The sequence below is a fragment of the Phalacrocorax aristotelis genome, chromosome Z (assembly GCF_949628215.1).
Source record: "Phalacrocorax aristotelis chromosome Z, bGulAri2.1, whole genome shotgun sequence".
NCBI lineage: Eukaryota > Metazoa > Chordata > Aves > Suliformes > Phalacrocoracidae > Phalacrocorax > Phalacrocorax aristotelis.
Window position 1 is genome coordinate 54,751,532 of NC_134311.1, and position 22,563 is coordinate 54,774,094.

A 22,563-nucleotide genomic window follows, 5' to 3' on the forward strand; every position below is an offset into this window, starting at 1 on the left:
GTGCTCATGAAGTGCAGAAGGGTACTTGCCCGGAGTTTGTCCTGTAACTGATTGAAATATGGGTCCTGTATTCATTTCATTTTTAAGCATCTAGCTGAAAAAAAGGCTTGGGATGATTGATATGAGGATAGTGCTGGAGAAAGTCATATTACAACTTAAAGCATAACAGATTTCACTTGGCGCTATTCAGTGGGAAACTGAAATCAAATACAGTAGCAGAGCAATCTGTCAAAGAAAACTTGTTTCACTGAGCAGCAGAACCCACTTAAAAGTACATAACTCACCAGCATATGAAACAAATGACATTTTCATTTCTTTCATTCCTCATGTGTTAAGGTATGGGATCTAATGCATAAGATCCACTACTGTAAATCAGAAAAGCTATGAGTAAGAGGCAATGCCTATAGGTTACTTTGTGCGTTTAAGATTGTTCTGCACCTTTACCTTCTTCCCCAAGGCTTATCTTTCATCCAAATCTGTCTTAGTAAGAATGACATAATGGGAAATTGTTGCAGGTTTGAACAATTTGCAGAAGAATGACTGACTAAAGTATTACTCATTGCGCTTCCTGCATTCCACAGATAATGACAAGGTTCTATCTTCATCACTAAAAATAAATTTTCAGGGTGGCATATTAAGCTATACCAGGTGATTTGGAAGAAAAGGCAGGCTGTGTAACACTGGCTTTTCACAAAAGCAACAGAAATATACTGTCATTCAAAGTCATTTCTGGCGACTTCATAGTCATGCAGGAGAGTCTGCGAGTAAGTAATTTGGGTTGGCATTTCTCAAGTTTAGCTGTGCAAAATAAGATAAACAGTTCAGAAGTGTGTTGAGCTCCAGTGTGCCAATGTTGATTACTCAAAGCCAGGAGGAGAATGATAGAATTTTATTTACCTTTTTGTTTAGAAAAAGGGTAGCTTTGGAGGTTGTTTGGGTTTTTTTTGGAAGCCTGTGGGTGTTGATCTTTTACTTGCATTTCCTGCTGGTTACAACGGCAGTAGTTGAGATGGGTTAAAACCCCCACCCTCTGCAAGACCTCACTCAAAAGTTATCACTTTAGAAGAGGCAGAAGATCACACTGATTGCCCAGCAAATTGAACCCAAGTGGACTATAGTTTAAATTAGTGTGCAGGGCTGCACAGTGTGGTACCCTTTGGTAAGAAGGGTGGCTGGAGAGGGGTAAGTAATCTCCCTAGCCACTACAATCAACACAGACAGGAACCATAGCTCAGAGACCTTAGCAAGTTTCCTTTTCCCCTACCCCATATCACCCCTTTTCATGCATATTCTGTTCCCATTCTCTTTCAGACCCAATCTGGCAAATATAATTTGTGGGACTTATCTTGGGGTTAAATTCCTAACATTGTCATATTAAACCACAAAATTGCCATACCCAAACATCAGCTCTCTTGATCCTGTTTTAACCACCCCCTGCTCCCTCCAGGCCTGCAATGCTCTGACAAGTCATCCATACAGTGTGAACATGTATATCACATGTAAGATCTCTCACACAAGAACGTGCATTTCTCATGGCTTTTCTTATACTGCTGAGCCTGTGTATTCCTCATGACACTTTGCCTGCCTATGTATGTTAAACCTGAGTATTACATTTCTGGAGAGAGGGGGAAGTCTCTGGGGTAACAAAAGTATTTTATTAAGGAAAGAAATGTGCAGAAATATGTCAAGGATACTTTTGACTGTAACATTTTCCATTACAGGTTTTTATTTTATTATTTGATATCTGAAAAAAAATTGGACTTGGAAACTGTAAATCATTAACTGCAGGCCCATTAATATTGTGTTTCAAGGTGTCACTTTAAAGCCAGCTAGAAATCAAAGGCATATTAATCCATGCTGTTGCATGATTAGCAACACATCACTTTTCAGTTTTGCACTCCAAACTGTTTCTGTGCTACTGACTGCACATCAGATTTTAGTGCAAGTTAGAAAAAAAAAATTGTTATTTAGGATGTAAAAGAGGTGCACAAAAGTAGCACAAAGTATTAATGAGGAAAATATATACTCAAAGATAACAGAAAAGTAGTCCACCTCAGTAAAAAGGTATGGCTATAATTTCACACAGGTTCTTTGTTCCAAGATTTTTGGTTTCTTGCTGTCACACCCGGTATAGGTAACCAGGCCAATGAAGCATCTTCGCCAACACCCTGGCAAATGGACAAAACTCTAAGATGGGAAAAAGACAGTTTGGTGGGCCAGCACTGAGAGGTAGGTAGTAACAGAAGTGGACTTACCTCAGAACTTGGAAATGAAATACAGATTTCCCAGTCTTAGTATGTTCCCACTTACCAAAGAGCTGTGCAACTCATTTGCCCAGACTGCAAAAGATGTTGCTCTTCACATTTGCCCATGATCAATAGGTGGTATTTTCTTACCCAGGTAGATCACACTGTTGCACTGCCTTTGTATCAAAGGTGCTAATAGTCTTCTTTGATATTATACCACCACACCCAAGAGCAATGAGGAAGGAATTTATCTGGTGATCTAATGGGCAGAGCAAAGAGGGATATGGTGGAGACAGCACTGCTGTACAAAGGTCCCTGCTACCAGAGTGGGAAAGATACTCATGACTCTAGCAGACAGCATGTGACAACAGTGGTGGAACAAGCCCAGAACTGGCCACAGCATGCAAATCCTACTTCCTGGGAAACTTCATGGTTTTGGAAAATGTTTTCTTTTTAAATCAGAATTAATGTTTGATGAAAGGTTACAGCTGCACATACACACTGACTGTGACACTTTTCAGGGCACTCACCTACCGGGAAGCCCAGACTGCTGCTTTTGTTATGCCTGACCTGAGTCCAGGTGAGAGCCCTCACCACTGGGCTGCTCTCTGGCTTGAATCTGCTCAACTTCTGTCTCTTCCCACTGCATTTCAATGGGGAGTATGCAAGGAAAGGCATCACTACATACATCCTTTGTTCTTAAATTCTTTCCATGAGCACCTAGTTCCAAGCACTGGCAGAAAATAGGATCTTTAGTCTGATCCATTACAATCAGATGTATGTGCTCTCCCACTTCATCCTCTACCTTTTCTCTGTCATCCTGTCCTGAAGCCCCAGTCCTCTGTGAGAAGCCGTTTCCAACCATAACTTCAACAAAGCTTTCTCAAGAAAGTTTCCTTTTCAACAAATCAGCATTCGACAATAATGTTTCTCATGACAGGAAAATTTTCCAACTCAGCCTTACTAAGAAATTTCTCTGAGACCGGCAGAAGTTTATCCTTTTATTTTTCTGATACCATTTAGCTTTTCATGCAAATAAAGCCTCATTGACTGTGTGTGCATGTCCTTGAAGTTAAAGTGCTGGGTTTTTCCTATGTAGTAGCAGTCTGTCTCACACAGCAATGTTCCTGGCATGCCACCAAAGTCCATGGAAAGATTTCTGTACGTTTCAGCAGGCTTTGGTTTAGACTCTCTCTGTGTAACCAGCAGGCCTGGCCAGTACAAAATATACCTACCTGCATTAAAAATATCATGGCATATTAAAATTCAAAACTAAATGGTACCTAGTGATTATCCTACCTTGACACTTGTGTGGCTCCCTTGAAGAGATCCAGCTTATTTCAAGAGTATTCCTAAGAAGACCCAGCCCTTGTTACAACGTTGAAAACAAAATAGATTTGTTCCTCAGACTAAATGTGGTGCTCTGTGCACCTATAAGGAAAGGTTGGATAAAGATGGCACACATCCCATCATCCTCTGATTCTGGTCCAAGAACTGCAACCATATGTCTGGACAGGACTGGACAGCAAGTCTGTCCCAGCATGTCCCCAGTTCAGAACAGGTAGGAAAGATAGGGTTGAGCTGTCATAGCTGAGATTCCTCCAGGCTTTTAGTGCAATGGACCATCACAAAAGGGCAATAGATGTTTTAGGATCCTATGGCCCTGAAACACTCCCTCGAAACGAACTGGTTTCCAGTGACCCAGATAGACAAACCTGAAAAGATCAATTAATTACACTACTACATTCTCCAGCGACCCAGAACCCAGAACTGCGACCCTAGAAACTTGGTCTGCTTGAACTGCATGACCAGTGAGTCCCCAAATAACCACAGCAGGCAATTTTGCAGTACGTGGAATTGTCATTCTATCCCCAGGCTCCTAACAGCTCTAGTGAAGCTGACTGCCTTTTTCCTTACAAGCCATCAGGAACAAGTGCGCTGAAGGCAGTAACCACACTGAATGAACCTCCTGCCAGAGCAACACTGAGCACTGAGTGTCACAGTGCACCCAAAACTGAATTGCTGACCAGTGCTTGGCGGGGGGAATTCAAGATTTTCTGCCACAATGAACATGTGAACTGTCCTGCACAAACAGGACACTGATTGCATTCCAGTAAGGAGGCAGAAGATCATACAAAATAGGGCTGGAAAGGACTGCAAGGGGTCACCTCATCCATCCCCCTGCCCCAAGGCAAGCTCAGCTCTACCTAAACCATTCCTGACAGATGTTTGTCTAACCCGTTCTGAAAAACGTCCAACAACAGACATCCCACAGTCTCCTTCAGTGGTAAAAATAACTTCTGATCTTCCAGAACTCAGCTCGACACACATACCAACTTACTTAAAGTACAAAGATGACAGGGATGTCAACTTTTAAATGTGCAAATGGCATTTAACTTCTTGATTTTAAGGAAAGCCCTCATGGATACAAAGGTGAGAGCACAGTGTCTCACACACATTTATACTGAAAGAGAAGGAGGCCTACCAGAGCAGCCAACAAAAGATCGCAGGCCAGCAGCTAGGCTGCTCTGAAATAACATCCATAACTCTGTACTATGCTATTCCCTCTACAGCAACACTGCTGCAGGCACTTAGAGAGTACCTGTGATCCACCTGAGTGCACACAAGGGCATTGGCCCCTCTACGCTTTGCAGAGCAGTCTTCAGCTGCAATGCCAGCAAGACTTACAGCCTCTGTGCCCGGTAGAATTGGTCTTGAGGGAGGTCCTCAAGGTGGCCCCAGTGTGATGTTCCCAGACATTCTCACTTGGGAAGTCACCAGGAGCAATCAGTGCAGCCGGGTGCTGCCATTTCCCTGGGAACTCTCCTTTGCTGGGAGACAGGAGGGAAACAGTTACCCCACAGTAGGTTAATGGTTGCTTTAACTGATGATGGAGGGAAAAGCAGAGTTAAAAAATATATGTCATTCAGTATGGATGTTTGTGTATGTGCATCCGTATGCATGTATTCAAAAAAGTGAACAAGAGACAAGTCTCATGAAGGTCAGTTCCCAGTTTCTGCCTTTTCAATAACTCCTGGCTTCCATTCAGCTAGCTGGAGTGGAAGAGACCCTAAAACATAGGTTCTATTTGATTTCAAGACAGTTTTCTGGAAAAAAATTAGTTATTCCTTAATATTCTTGGCCAAAAAAGGATAACATGTTTATTCTTTCACGTGGCCTTTGTCTCCACCAGTAGCATGGCTGCACGCTGGTGGTATTGAACATGGTTAGAGTTTCACCCTCCATCCCTCGAAGTTGACATGTCTTGAAGTTGTCTTCAAAATGGCCCTGAGGCAATTTATAACTTTTTTGGGAAGCCTGCAGAATAGAAATGAATACAACAGTTAGCCGACTGATTTTAGTATAATTAGATGAGCCATTCTTAGAAAGAAGGGGAAAGACAGGATGGCTAAAAAGCAAGTAGTGGATTTTATAATGGACAACACAGCAGAGTGGGAGAGAAGCTCTTTTGTGACTGGTGGATTGACTGGCCTCATCCAGATAAACACGAGGAATCTGCATCACTGCTCTTCTCCCTGGAAACACACTTACGTGAGGCATAGCTATGAGTTACTCCCGGGCAAAAATGTAATTCTTGAGCTACATGATTGCCCTGGATTCATCATGTACCACTGGCTGCACAACATTGGATGCCCCAAAGCTTCTCCCTCACACATGGCTGTGAGTTGCTTTTGCAATATCAGTGACCTGAATATATGAGAGCAAAACTCTCAGAGAGAATTAAATTCAAGAGTCTTGAAGCTTCCCAGGAATCTGAAAGAGCTGGCATTTAGGTCTTCATGGCCCACTAGATCCAGTTAAAAGGTCAGAAATAAAAGGTTACTGACCTGTAGATTTTCTTGAGACTCAGAGGGCACCATGATTTCAGCCCTTGAGTTCTTCTCTCAATACAGGGATCATAAAGGGGTTTGCAGGTCACTGACCCCACAGCCTGTGAAGTCAGGAAAATGACTGGTAAATTTACTCTGCATTTTATTTGATTGCCGTTGAACTTCAACAAATTACTAAGCAGTTATCACTAATCAGAAAAGCTCATGAAGGGCACAAATAATTCCCACCTCAAGAAATACTAGGTGACATTCTGCAGCCTAAATTATACAGCCAGTCAAATGATGAGACCATAAGGTCCTATCTGACCTTATGGTCTATGAATTTTGCCTGCCTCCATTGTTTGCCTGCAGCAAAGCTAAGTCTCTCTGTGTTTTATTTTAGTTTTCCCCATATTCCTTAAATTATATCTCTCAAGACCATCCTAAAATCTACGCAGCTACCCTTTCTTCAAACAGGTACAGTCCATGCAAAAAACCATATTATTATGATCATCATACTAATATGAGTGTTGGACAAGATGATCTCCACAGGTCCCCTCCAACCCCTACCATCATGTGATTCGATGTTATGCACAAGAAGTGTTTGCTCTTCACATGTTGCCAAGAAAGCTGGAGAACGCAAGTCTCTCTATCACTTTGATCATGAAAGACAAGTGGCTCCAGTTATTTGAAACTGTATTTGACAGGATGGAAGCGAGATAGGAAGTGAAATGTTAAACTCTACCATAAAGATCAATGCTTGAGAAACTTACAAGCAAAACAGCAGAAGTGGATTTTCAAAAGTCAGTACAAGGCAAGCAAGGAAAGACTCTGGTATACATTTTATCAAATATCCCTTTAAAAGTCCAGCCCTGGTGCAAGTGAACTCTTAATTGTTGTTGTGCTCAGAGCACCCTGGCTAATTCTAGAAAGCCACTCACTGGCAATATCAGATTGCTAGTGTTTAACAGTGTTAATCGGCATCAAAATGCTGCTGCAGCTTTATGAGCACCTTTTCACCCACATTCTTTCCTCACAGTGATTAAATCCTTGAAGTCAGTAGAATTAGTCCTGATCCATGCTGGTGAAAATGAGAGGAGAATCAGCGCCTTGTCCATTTGAGCGATAATCCTTGTAATCGTCTTTTCCTAACAGGAAAGCAAAAGCCACTGCTTGAAGAAGTTACTCCAACTTTCAGCTGGACTTTGAATATTTTGCACACAAAGTAAAGCATTGGAGAAATTACATCAGAAGTATGTGTTTAGTTTAGTGCAGTTCTTCTGACATTACTAAGCAACTCAATTTTGCTTCAGGTCAAAAGCATATTACATAGATGAAAGACTAATGGCTTATCTACCCAGCCTGATGATTATTAGGAAAGGGCTGGGTGAGCAAAAGCAAATTTTTTAAATGGAAGCAGTGAAACTTTCTAAAACATTCAAAGAGCTGAGGAATTATTCGTGTTTTTCTCTGTATGGATTTTATCTTTAAAGACCATTAGCACCCAATATACTAATGAGACCGAAGCAGGCATTGTGGTGACTGCTGTTTTTATGATATTCTCAGAGTAAACTGGATTAACAGTCCTGGAAGCACTCATCTTTCCTCTAGCCAGGAGGAGATATATTTTAAGCAGTAAGAGCTTTAGGTCTCAGTACTATGGATCCCTTCACATGACAGAGCAATGCAACACAGCACAGCTGCCATAGCCATTAACACTTTCTGCACTCTGCTTTATACTCCTGTAGATACTGTGGACAAGGAGACATAACATGCAACCATTGAATAGCAAGCTAGCAGTCATTAATTTTTTCCCACAGAAACTGCCCCTTCATGTGGATTTTCATCCCATAATGTCACTTGGCAAATGCAAACTGGTCCATCCATTTTTCATCAAAGGGCACACAATTTCAGATTTCCTCATCCTTACCATGGAGGAGGAGCAGGCGTGGGAGGAGCTGATGTAGAGCAACCTGTTATCTCCAGTGACTTCTTCACATACCCACGGTTTGAGAACTCTCATGCAGTTCTGCAATACTGACATTAGCCTACTGGGAAATCCATTTTCAGCTCACATATGAGAATCACAGGCCTTCAGTCAAGTCTAACCAGAGATCTGTGAGCCCTGAGCCTAAGCCACCAGCCTTCCTACTATTGTTTTATCTAAGAAAATCAGTTTCAGCTGTTAGTCTTTTTTCTTCCTCCACTGAAAACTTGATCATAATTCCTTTGAAACCAAAGTTCACACCAACATTTGCAATATGAAGCCTGCAATAACATATTAAAATGTCAAGAGCTGTTGTATAGATCTCTCAGATAAAATCAATGACAGATGCCATTGCAACTATCTGGCTGGTAGGCCAAATCAGAGGCTGATATATTCTCTGACCTGCTTTCATTCTAGATGGTTCTGAGCAGATTTTAGAGAAGCAAGGAGAATAGGACAGTCCCATCATGTCCTGCTAAAGAGAATAAAAGAACTGGAAATGTGGCAATAGGCCTCAGAATGAGCATTTAAGAATCAATAGCCCTGGCCTCATGTCCATAACTCCTCCACAGCAGCATAATGGCAGAGCCACCAAAATGTATCTCTGCTTGATCTTTCTACTGTTTCCTTACACTCTGACATCTGACAACACTCATTGTTTCTCTTGATAGATGTCTCGCTTGGGACATAGGAATCACTTTTTGGTCCATGTTGGAACATCTGCATGCATGAGGCAGATCTCATTGTGTGGGGTGGGATATCCTGACATATGGTATTACAACAATAAGAAATTAAATTTTGCTTTTGTTGTATTTAGTAATAGCTAGAGATACTGCAACCATTAATCCCAGCTATGATGTGAAGCCAGCAGGCCTGGATCTCTCCTGTTTGTGTTGTTCCCACCCTTTACTACTGAGTGCCCCACTCTGTTCCCTTCCTGTCCAGTGGTATCCACTGATCCTCTCTTATCCTTCCACAATTTCACCATTACTAAGAGCTGAAAGCCTTCTCATCCACAGCTTATTATTTACTAGCCATTTTCAAATTACATCCAAAAGCAGAGCTGTCTGGCATATATCCTGAAGCAACAGAAAGAGAAAGAGCAGGAGAGAGAGCATTGCCTCAAAGAAAGAGCCACAGGAACTCATCATGTTTTTCCCCAGCTGTTCCAGTCAAACACTTTCCTCCTGCTTCCTTAGCTGTTCTCAATCCCATGCCTGTAGGGGTCGGGATTTGGGCACTACTGCTGATGATGCAGTGATTGGGTTAATCCCAGGCACAAATACTGTTCAATAGCTCTTGAAACAGAGGTGAAGGTTCATCCTAGTGCACTGTGGTGGTGACTAAAGCAATCGGGATATTTTCACACAGATTAATCCAGCAATGCTAGTATATAACTACTTAAACTGTTCTCTGAATTGCAGTAACTGGTCAGACCTGTTCTAACCACAGCTTCTGGCTTTGAGAACAAGCAACTCCAGTGAAGCTGCTGCTGGAGCAGATCCGATGCTTCAAATGGAAGTATTTTAAACCAGTTTGGACTTTCTCCAGGCAACTGTAAATGATTTTTGGGAGAGGGCAAAGTCCTACAGCTATCTTCCTAACTCAGTCATCATTCTTAGTTTGCAGCATTCAATACATTTTTTTCCCACTTTAGGAAAACATATCATTGTAGGCAGAGTGCATATTCCCACCAGGTACTTTAACATAAGCTGTTAATGACTTGTGACTTCCTTATGCAGTCAGGCAGAGACGACTTGTTTCACACTAAGCAGGTAAGCAAGATTCAAACCAGATGCTTCCAAAAGGAGGGGCATTGAGAGAAGCAAGATTAACATAATTTTATATACCTAAGCAGGGGGGCCAAAGCATGGGAGGAAAATAGCAACACATTGACAGCCTTCAGTGCTTGCTTGGAAGGCAAGACAGGCAGCTTACCATCTGGAGTCCTAGAAAAATATTGTCAGTTAGGAAGTTCTTGGAACTGCTAATAAACCTTGACCTAGAGAATCTATTTAATATAACAAGGCTCTTGGTCAACTTCTGGCTTGTACAGTTGGACTGTAAAGACACACTACAAAGCATTAATAGCATAACAAGGAGAAATCAGCCACGGGAAGACTGCTTTAAATTTCATAAGCCATCATGCGAATCCAATTTCACCTGCTTTTCAAGTTCCAACAACAGGACTACATGGATAGGTGGATTTTAAAAAGTCCTCCCTTTATGTAATAGCAGCTTCAGTTGGAGTGGAGGGATGATGTAAATGAAAGCTTTCCGTAACACTTTACCAGCACCTCACTTCACTTGAACAGGTATTTGCAATCAAACTTAAATCTAGTTCCAGTAATTAAAGGGATCTTCTAAATCTCCTCCTCAGTGGCAAAAGACTCTATTTACTGGTTAATTAAAGACTGTTTCTTAAGCCCTTTCAGAACAGACATTAAAAAAAAAAAGAGTGAGGATGCAAGGCTGAAATTATTGGTTAGGCTTTAACCAAAAGCAAAGATTTACATTTATCCACTAGCTCATGTGGGCCTGTGTTTTGAAGTGCCTTGTTTCCTTTGATACAGCTGAGGGTGAGAAGGAAGGTGCATATCTCCTAACATCTTTGTGTGCACTAGGAAGCTTACCAGGGCCCTGTGCCCCAGCTGGGGTGGGTGATGGGCTGCGGTGCCAGCATACCTGGGCTCTCACATGCACTGGCTGCATGGCAAGTCGCTCCATTATCAACACTGCAGGGGACCCAGAGCATGCTCCAGATGTCTAGGGACATACTGTATGAAAGAGTGGGAAGGCCAGTAAGGGACAGATTAGCACAGCTGCAATATTAGCACAACCAATGAGGAAAAAGTGCATATGTGGTGTCTTTAGATGTCAACATAACTTCACTTTGAACAAATTTTCATATGTTTCATTCTAGACATTGAGCTCATTAATTCTCAGAGTAAGGGTGGTATGTCAGTTTGGATGCTGTTTAAGGCTCTGGAAGATCAGGATTTGTTTCCGTCCCACACCACAAAGTTTCTTTGTAACCCCTTGTTATCACAGTGTATGGCAGTACAAATTAATGCTCACATGGCTATACTCTGTGACTCCCTGTACTGGAGTGATCGCTTAGTAAAATTACCTCACGTACACAAGACTCTCTGTCCCTCTTTGCCAATGCACAGCATGGAGCCTCCCCTCATGGACCTGTTATATGGACAAATAGACTAGAAATCATCTGGTTTCTGGGATCCATTTCAGTGGACACAATATAGGTTTTCAGCAAGAGGAACGTGTTTGGGCTGTTCTTAGATCCTAACACTAAACAGCAAAATCAGATTTTCCAAAGCCAAGTCCTTAAAACATTTTATTAATGCATCTAACCAGTTAAAGGTAAGTCCTTTCAGATCCAGTGCTGAACTGTCTGCAGAGTGTTGTTCAGTAAAACAGAGGTGAGTCCTCTTCCTGCCCCAAGCCAACAAGCAGCACTGTGCATAGGTCAGTACAGTCCAAGCACAAGCTGCTACTGCTTCAGCTAATATACTCTGACCCTTACAAGGCTTAATTCCTCAGATTTAGAGTAATGTTATCTACTCCCACACAACTTCCTGTCAGTCCAGGCTGCGAACAGAAAAAGTGGCCGTTTAGCCACAGTGTATCACAGGGACTTGCCAATTATCTCCATTTTTTTGTTTAAAAAATTCTCCAGCATCCTTCCTCATAAATGTAGGACTCTGAATGTTTACAGTAGCTTAGTGCATAATACAATATTTAATTTGATAATACTTCTCTACCTCACAGCCAGGATTAGAAAGATTTCAATTCGAATGCAGATGTCTGTTCTGTCCTATGCAGCTTCTCGCACCACCTCTACTAGCATAAGATCGAGTGATTTGAAGTGGTGTGCTGAGTATATGTGGGTGTTGCCAAGGACAGCTGAGTATGAGGGCAAGAGGTGCTTTGTAGGTATACAACTGTATTTATACATGCACATATTCACTCAGGATGCTATGCTTTGGTTCAGAGAAGTTGAGGAAATGTAAACATAAAGGCAATTTAATGGGTCTTTGATTCAAAGGAAGTTAATTTCACAGTTTTCTAAAAACCCTGTTCTTACTTATTTTCCCATATACCCCAGTTATCCTTTCCCACAAAAGTCCCATCTCCTGCCCAAGCAGTCCTAACCTGCATGTGGAGGTGCTGGGGAAGCAACACAGACTCCAATCCAGCACCTGTGGCACTCAGTGAGTTGACAAAACCACCACGTACTGCAAGAGTCACACACAGTACAGTTTTATGAAGACAGCCTTTGACTACTGTAATAGCTTAGCAGATAGGCATGAAACCAGGATAAAATCTGATACAAAGAGCATCTTAACCACTTGCATTGTGTAACTGAATTAGCTGCCTTTTTTCATGTCCTTAAATCTTGCTGAGTATTTTGGAATAGAGGCTACATAAAAGGTCTCCAGAGACAAGGGCAGTTGTATGGTGGTGCTCCCTAAGGTGGTTGCATTCACAGTCCTGAATTCAGCACAAAACTACACTGCTGGTCTTCAGAAGGCCCTCTGCCTTATTCCTGGCTCTTGCCATCTCAACAGCCATTTGCCTTTTCAGCAGGCATAGTCTCATATCTCTGCTGGCTTGAATGTCTCCCTGTCCTCTGTATAGTCATGGCTGTTAGGAAGTTTCTTTCTCTACCAGCCAGGTTAGGTTTTGGAAAGCTCTACCTCAGCCTCCTCAGCCCTCCTGCGTATCTGCTTTCAGTCATTCCACTTATTTAATCCTCCCTTTGGACTCCTTTCTCATCCATAGCAGGAAAGTGTGACAGACAAGTAAATCTTCAGCTGTCATCACTTCTCCCCTGGTGAGAAGAAGGACTGACAACCTGGGCTTTTCCCACAGCTGAGCAAACTGGAACCCATGGGCTACATGTTTGCCAGTAAATTAAACCACTAATCTGTGTTGCTTAACTGTTACAACAGGTCTAGGCACACTTTCTGCCAGGGCAAATTCACATGCTCCTAAATATTACTGATATATATACATTATTGATTGACTAGTGGGTTCTCTTCTTGTAACGGGATGTTTTACCTCTTTGTTGCATACTTTCCAACAGGAAGGGTCTGTCTAAATTCACTGATCAAAAACTGATCACAATCTGCAGAAGGCAAACCCTGCTGTGGTTAAAATCAGCAAGGTGCAATGCCATGCAGCTTGCTCTATTTGTGTAAGTCACTCCAATGCCCAGCATCAATCAAGAGGTGAAAGGTGCTAACAAAGGCCACCTTTTCTTAAATATTTCCTCATCCTACCACTTTCTCAGCCTTTTCTTTCTCCTCTGGGAAACAAGTAGCCTTTTTGCATTGCTCCAAATTCTCCCAAAAAGTATGTTTCCCAGCAGGGCCTGCAAAGTCCCTTCTTCCCTATGGAGCACACCATGGTTCCCCATCACCTTCTGGTGGCCAAAACTGTCAAAACATTATGAAACCTCATCCTTCCACTATTCACAAAGCAAAGTATACAGAGGCCACAGAGCAGCCCCTCTGCTCAGCCCCACCATGTCCTGCAGTGGCAGTCACATACAGGCCAAACTCCTCCTTGCTGACAGCAGGTACAGTCAAGCAGTACTAACCACTCTTTAGCCAAGGCTATTCAACACTTCATCATGAACTGGACACAAAACATGAGCCTTTTCAAAGCATGTAAGCATGTCATCAGTATTTGTGAAGGCTACTTTAGAAAATTGCCTCTAAAACATAAAGAAAGAGGTCCAAAGAAAAGGAAAAGGCTTCATTAGGTTTTTGTTTGCTATGTGTCAGTGAGACCTTTCAAATTAGCTGTACATCTAACTAGTTGTATATCCTTGAGAAGGTCTCTTAAGCTCTGAATTTCAGTTCCCAGTCACACTCAACCATCACTTGGTGTTTCCCAAGTAACTCAATCTCCATGGAAAGATAGAGGGGAACACCTGGCGTGTTCTCTGTAATGTTGTCAACAATTAACATTTAATGGCAATAGTATGACATAAACAAGATAATTCAATTAAATTATACAGAGTTATGGTTGGCCCCAGATGGGAGAGACGACTTCTTATCATTTAGAGATTATTTGATAAGAACAGTTAGTTGCTTCCACCCTTTTAGTCTTCATAACTAAAAATGAACAGTTTCCATTTGATTCACAGAATCACAGAATCACAGTTTGGAAGGGACCTCAGGGATCATCTAGTCCCACCTTTGTAGGAAGAGCAAGATTCTACTGCATCTACATCTGAGATTTTTAGCAATAACAATTAGACCTTGAATCTCACTGGCTTTGCAGTCAGGAACGAGTCCTGACTAGAGAACGTGGGTTTGCATAATGCTACATCTTCACGGTGTTCAGACACTCCTGTAGATTTAAAAATGTATGTATTCTTGGGAGAAATAGTAGCATAAGAGGTTTTCAAGTTTCTTAAGCTAATAAGGGCCAATTTTTAAATTAATTTAAACACCAAGTTCAATGTCGCCAGTAAGTCAGAGATTGTTCCATTGGATTCCAGTTCTTGAACACCTCCATAAGGGCTTTTGAACAAAAATCATTCTGTTGGGAAGGCTGCAGAGAGACTGTATGATCAGAGGAAAGTGGGATTGGGTGTGCACTGATCAGGTACACCTCGCAACTCTCTACAGCTCTTTAATCGTTTTGTAGCTACAGCTTATATCACTGTGATCATGATTTTTGAATGCAAAGAGAAAAAAGTCAACATCTAGGAATATTTTAAGCTTTTTGTTTTTTTAAACTGTGGATATCTTGAAGAAATATCATTCAACTTTTTGGTTGAAAAGAACTATTTTTTTAAACAGTGGGGGGACCAAAACAATAGGTGGAAGGTTGTGGCTACAATTCATGGAAGAGGGGAACAAAGATAAATCTGAATCTTGAATCTGCAAAGGCTGTTCCCTAGAAAATTCTCCTTGTTCTCAAGATCTCCTTACCCACATAGACCGGTGTGAGAGAATGCTGTGGACAATGGCCACAGTCAAGGCAAACTCCACAGTTTTCCACATTGTTGTTTGTTTTGGTTTTGTTTCTTTTTCCCCCAGGAGTATTGTTAGGAGTATTCACTCAATTCCAGCAGAACAGTCAAGACAAAACACAAGCAACTAGTTCTCTCTTTCTGATCTATAACACAGGTTAACTAATTTACTTTATAATTTACCAGTAAACCAGCAGTTAACTATCTGACAGGCTGTCCTGCCTTCATGACAAAATGTTTCTGTAGCTTCGGTTTGATGATTTAAGTAATAACATGTGGAGGCTGAGCAACACTTTTTCCTTCCAGATCCTTACAGAAATATAAGGTATTTGGCTACAACCATCCAGTTAAATAAACCAATCTTTTAATCTTAAAAATCCCAACATAACCACTGTTGCCACCCTCCAGCTGCACAACAGTGTGCATGTGTTTTTTTGAGAGTAAGTCCAAAGTGTAGGTAAGGAGATCTGAAACACAACAGGAAGGTTTAGGCCTGAAGTCATTATTTTCAAAAGGGCTGATGCCTTTTTTAATGATTTGCATTTCATGTCTACACATTGGGCTGGTGAATAAACTCTCTCTTGTATTCTCTGTGCCAAACACTATTTACTCATGTGTTAATAAACTTATTCCTCCTAACAGAGCCTCTCATACCATGATTTTAGAACTTGCAGCAACACCTTCTCTCTTTGTCCTTTGTTGGCTATAGGTCTGTGTAAGTCCTGCTCTGTTTCACGCACCACTTTCCTACTAATTTCTTTGTGAGCACTGTGTTACCAAAAAGAGACAGAATTAAGATCTCAGCTACTGGCAGAAAGGAACACTTACCAGCTAATAACAAAAAATATATTCCCTCCAAACCTTACACATTTTAATGTACTTGCTAGCCACTCCCCCCTTGCCCCCCGCCTCAGAGATTATCTACCTTGTACTTTGGAAAGATATAGCCTGCCCATAAAATAACACTGATTCTCAGGTGTCTGCCCTGTCATAAAAAGACTGAGTCTTATTTTATTACATTCTGAAAATATATTTTAAGTGCTGGAGTAGCAGACTGTATCTCTGAAGCTCATATACATTGTTAATATATTCAGGGTTCATATAGTAAAAGAAGATACAATACATGGAGTTTGCAATTTAATAGATACCACCTGTTCCACAAGACACTCTAGATTAAGCAGCTATATTATAATATATCATTCTCATTTTAATTTAGTACCAAACCTTGGTTAGATGGGCCATAGGTAGCTTTATGCAAACCTTACACATTTACTGGAAACAACTTCAATAAAACGTTCTTTCTATTATAATGCCATTTCAGCAGATCACCAGCTTGCACGCAGGTCATGGACTGAGAACTTCTGTCCCATGCTGCAGGCTCAGGTGATAAACGAGGAGGAGGCAGAGCATTTGCCTGAGCCGTGGCTGCTGGCAGACAGGGTTACTCTAATACTGGTCACAGGCTGCTGTGGGAGAGGCAGTACTCAATCTAGGTGACTTCAAGGAAACCCTTTTGCACACAGGAAAGCAAGGAGAAACTTCTCAGGACCGTTATTTATGCCACAGGTGCCTGCTGCAGGGTTTCTTGCAACTGCTCTGATGCACATTATAAGGTGATTAATCCATGCAAGATGCTGAACTAGACTAACGACTGCCTGCCCCAGCCTGATGGTAGCCCTAGTCTATGCACCTGATCCCAAGATATGCTCAGTGCTAACAACGCATTCATTGAGCACACCTCCATCAGAGGTGCTGCTGGTGTTTAACAGCACCAGAGAATGGATGGATCACTAGCTGTCGTGGCCATAAGAAAGGAAAGAAATGCATATAAGACTTTTGTGACTAATTATTCACAAATACTGTGAACTCTCAGGCTGGGATGTCAAGATCACTAAGTAGCTAGTCTCTTCATATTTATTCAGAGGAGAAAAAAGTAATGCTATTCCCTTCTATGACAATACCATTTTTGGCAATCTGCTGGAAAGTATTTTATACATTTTTTTAATGCATACACCAATGTTTAGGCAGAAGAAATTTCAATGAACGCATATTATGTTTCTGCATTTTATCCTGTATAGAAATTAATATAGCATAACTAGAAAAAAATGCTAAATAAATTCTAACAATGACAACCTAAAATTATTAAAATTGTATTGTTTGTGTTCTTGGTAGTAGGATCTTCCATGCCATCTTAGATGTTTTCCATCTGTTTTGTTGTTCAAGGAACCTTAGGAGCAGGTAATCTCCGTTTGCCACAGGAACAATCTTTTTGATGCCCTCAATAGAAAAGTTAAACAGTTTGGCCATCCCTCAATCCTTTATATCAGTACCCTGCAGTGCTTCATCATGAAATTTTTCCTATGAGCATGGTCCTCAATCCTGCAACTGATGCATGCTAATATTATGGTCTCTGAATTAATCCACTAAACTCAACAGGAGTACTCAGGCTGTGTGAATTTAAGCACACACAGACGTGCTCACAGGGTAAAAAAAGGTTGTATGTCAGATGACAGGGGAAAGCTAAGACATTTTATAGGACAGCTTTTCTCCAGAATAGCTCAACAAAAATAAGAAAAAAAGAGTCTTTACCTGCTTTAGATATCAAAATTAATCCATTGTTTGCTATTCCAACTAAGTTAAGAATTACTCTTACACATTTTTATTTAAATATTCTTGTTACGAGGCTTGACTATTCAATTGTCTAAACAGCCAGCTAGTTTACTTCTGAGTTTCTAAAGCCCATATCACAGTTTTTAATGTTTTTTTTAAACCATAAATATTTTCCCTTTTTGCACCTTTGAAATGGATTAGAGCAGGAGAAGGAAACAAATTGTTCTTCCAAGAACCGAAGTAGCTGCAAGGAGTGAGAAAATGTGCCTCAGCTTATTGGCAGCTGCATTTGTAGTTATCTGATGTTGAGCCTCAGCATAGTCAGGATCCAGGGCCGCGTCCTCAGTTTCTGGGGCTGCAGTCAGCCCTGAACCATCTGTCCACCAGGGCCAGCAATTACAGCAAGGACATTTCTCCCCATTTTCTGTCCGTGGTGCTGGGCAAGCAACGCCAAGCAGCAGCTTGACACAACAAGGCAGAGGCTTAAGGTGAGCAAGCCGTGCCCTTTTGTGAAAGCAAGATGGACCATAGACACCTACAGGCTTTCAATCAATAAAGTCATATTTTACTATAGCATCAGATAAAATAACTTTCAAATAGAAACACTCAAATGCACTGTGTGAGGTGAACAAAGTGGAGATGCTCGGACACAAATACTGTGTTTTCTTGGAGGAAGAGTGTGAGACAGAAAAATATGTATTTTTTTCCTGCAGCCTTACCCACTAGTACAGAAACAGCGAGCATTGAAGAAACCCCACAAAATCTCTTCTGGGTCCATAGGAAACTCTCTTCCTTCAGCATCTTGGAAGTTTTGCGTTAGGTCTCGTCCAACTGGAAGAAAGCTCCTATATTTCTCAAGGTGCCACCATCACCACTTGCACTGTCAATGCCTCCATCCCTGCCTCTTGAGCTGCACAACCAAGGCATCTCCCACAAGCAGCTGTTTTTTACTTGAGCAGATCTCCCTCCATCCCACAGTGCCCAATTCACTGCGATGCTGCAGCCAAGAAGACACAAGTAGGTGGGTTTCCTGGCAGCTGCCAAGTCACACCTTGAAAAAAAGTTCCAGTTTCGTACAGAAAACCAAGCAAACCAAATGTCCGTCACATGGAGACTGGCAAAAACACATCCGCAAAAGGCATGAGGTGAGGAAAGACCCTACTCTGTGACTAAAGGGGTGGTATTTTCCTCTAGGTGGGAGGTGGGAAGAAGGGACCTGTTTCTATCAGCTCAAATTGATTTGCTGAAAATGCAAAGGAGCTAATAAATCCCAACATAAAATATCCCTGGTAACAGGGAGGGTGTTTGTACACCCATGAGCAGGGTGAGACAGTCTCTGCGAGAGCATCTGCATGTGCCCAACTGTTCCAGAACCCCATTTGCAGGATCAAAGATGAAAGGCATGTTTCAGCTAAACAGAAGAGGACATACATCAGCACTGATGACTAGCCCTTTTAAAGCTAACAAAACACTAGCTAACACAACACATCAGATCTTACCTTATGACATGAGTATTTTCAGGGTTTTTTGCAAAGTTAACCAGAAACAGCTAGAGACAGGCCTGTGCCAAACAGGGTTGCAAACAGCTGATAGCCATGAGCCATGTGAAAAAGGGGCTAAAGCTCTGCTATTCAGGTAGAGTGAGACAAAGGCAGATCCTCTGCAGGATTATCAGGCCATGGGATACAGCTCCTGGACTACATTCAGTGGCAATATGTAAGCAAATGACATCAAAAGCTTTTCACCTCCCATCCTTCTAATGTCTGCAAGATTTGCTGCTCTCCCCATCTAACTGTAATTGCTGGGCAATGGGTCTATGAGAGGAGTTTACGCAGGAACGGGCTGAAAGAGCAAAGATGGGGGTGAAGGAAAGTAAGGACTAAGTAGGCACGGAAATGAAAACTGGACCACTGTCCTCGGTGTCCAGGGACACTTCCAGCAACCCACCAACCTCCTCTTGCCCAGCTGCTTCCCATACCCTGAGCCATGCCACTCCAGCCAGCTGTTCTCCCTAGGAGAAAATCTGCATTGCCTGAATCCCTTTAGAGAGAACCCCAGGCTTTAAACTACTCTTTCCAATATTTGTAAGACAAGATGTTTCTGGTTTTGGAATGGAAAAGAAAGTCTATTGCTTTTAAGATGAAAAGTCTGACCTGCATCTTTCTTTCACTCAGTACCTCTCCATACTGGTAGGGATGCCAAGGTAGGATAACGTCTTGAGTTTGTGTGAATACTCTGCTACCAGCAGCTCTCCAAACCTGTCTGCTTCCTATCAGCACTCCAGCTAAGAGTAACTGTCTGCCTGAAAGAACTATTGTCCCTCACTGCTACATAAAAAGCCAGCTCGCTTGGGTTTACCTTGTGGCAAGTTACCCCTAGTCCTGTTAGTCCTGGGAGACATCTCTGTAACCCCTTCTCAAGCCAACTGACAACATGAATGAGATGACAAGTTTTCACAGTCAGTCTCGCAAAGCAGACTGACATCCTGTCAACTGACACAGTGCACTCCAGGAGAAGGTGCCGGGAGACCCAAGGAGGTTCTGCTGCAACCCCTGTTGCATCCTGCATCACAGAAATCCCCTGTGCCCTGGCTTTCTGGCCCAAGGTTGGGACTAAATATTTTTGCTCCCTCATGAACCTATTGTCAGGGTGAAATGTGATGACGTATGTTGAAATCTCATGGAAAGAGCTGCAGATTGGTAAAATCTTCGTCTGGATTTGTGACTCTGGCTTATATAAATACATAATTGCAATTAAGTAACACAGTCAACCATAAACTTTACCTCTGAATCAGAGCACGGGCTATGACCCACAAATTCTGCATAGTGATTACAAAATATCTAATGAACTTAATCTAATACACAAGCATTAAGTAATTTAGTAAATGTCTGATATTGTAAGAGTAGGATTATGAGGGGTCCTGGCAGAAATTCCAGTGGCTTTGCCTCCTTCACAGCTCCCCATCGCTTCAGAGATAAAGATTATGGTTTCTAGGGTAACTAGACACACACACAAAAAAAAAAGAACACATTGTCTAATTTGGTTTCCTGAGACTCTCAGAGCATTATCGGGCCAGAAGCATAGCCTAAACATGATTATGAAAGAGATTTGTAATTTATTTAACCACTCATTTTAATTCACAGTCATGCCTTACGTACATTTTTAGTTTTAAGGGCAATTCTCATATTTAAATGTACAGTTTCTAACAAATAGCGACACTTGAAAATCCACAGACCATTATTAAAGAGACCTAGAGGACAGATGGTCTGCTGTGTATGTGCATATGTTACCACTGAGGGAGATTGTACTTTGCTTCATGCCACACCCACACATAAATGTAAAGATTTTAATAAACATATAGTTTTCCTATGACATTTATTTTTCTGTATGGTTTATGTACATACACATACACAGAAAACTGACCAGATTACTATTTCAGATTGCAGCCTTTCATATTGTGGAGGGGAGTAAATTATGCAGGTCTTACAGCAGTGTAAGGGCCAAAAATGATGATATGCCAGTATAGGTGGGAACTAGTGATCCTTTAAAACAGGAGACTTAACTTTGTCTTATTTGGTATTAGGGCACACATATGGATTCCCACGTGGACACCTGAGCTGTCTCTTTGTGACAGGGCTCCACTCCATTTTCTTTTTTTGAAACCAGAAGACACCACGCTGCTGCTGCAAAGCCCACAGGGTGCTGCCACCTCCTACCTTCAGGCACACGAACCATTCTTCACTCAGGTGGGCACTCCTGCTCCCTTCTCTCCGCACTTCCAAAGCTTTGTGTCACAGCATCTGAAGAAGCAACATGTCTCCACCTCTTCAGGACCCATCTTTTCTACTTATCAAGGTTTGGGTGACTCAGAGACAGCATTCCTTCCTCCACCTTCAACAGCATTTAGGTCATTAATGCTGGATCAGACAACTTCCACTCAGTTATCCAGGACATAAGCGTGATGTTACTCAGACGTCCTGGTTGGGATGACAGCCATATATTTGTGCTTGGGAATGTTCCCAGGCCCTGGAAGATGCTTGTCAGTTCTGCTGAATTTCTTGAGTGGCCCCAGCATGTTTTTGGCCCATGCAACCTTGCACTCCTCTGGAGCATTCCTGGGCAGAGCTCAGGAGCCAGAGCACTCCAGTGGCCACCCCAAGCAGCTTGTGTGCAGCCACCCTGACTTGCCAGGACAAGGGGCTGCTCAAAGAGCTCATGGCTGTTTTGTGCCAGCTGGCCTCAGTACCAGAGGCCATTCCCAGGCATGGTCAATTTACTAGTAGAGACAGAGCCTTTGAGACTTTCCTAGGTCAGGGCTGATCACCCAGGTATGTTTCATGGAGCCATAATCAATGCTAATGAGATGATTCCCTTCTATTAATTAAAGACATTTAGTATTCATACTTACAGTGAACAGAGCCAATGCCTTGCAGGTGTCTACTTTACAGATTATCAGCTGTTTTAAATCTAAATGTCATATATTTTAAATTCTCACCATAAATATCAGACCTCCAGTATAAGAAGTCTTCCATGTTCAGAGCCAAGCAAAGGAGTTTGAATCCACGACCAGATAAAAGTCATCCAACAAGTAACCTGACGCCCTAAAATGACACCAGTGAGTCACCCTACAGCAGTCTGTTCATGCCCAGTGCTGCTGCAAGAATCCCAGGCCCTGGTGAAATCCAAATAAGAAAAACCAACCCAGCTTACTGTCCAGCAAAGAGCTTGCAATGAGCACTGTAACTGCTTTAACCTTACTTTGTTCTGTGGGAAGGCTGATTTCTTCCAGTACCATTCATATTTCAAGATTCTGTGAAGTAAATGCCCACTCCCCCAGCTAAGACTGATTGCAAACACCTCAAACACAGGTTAACTGAGCAG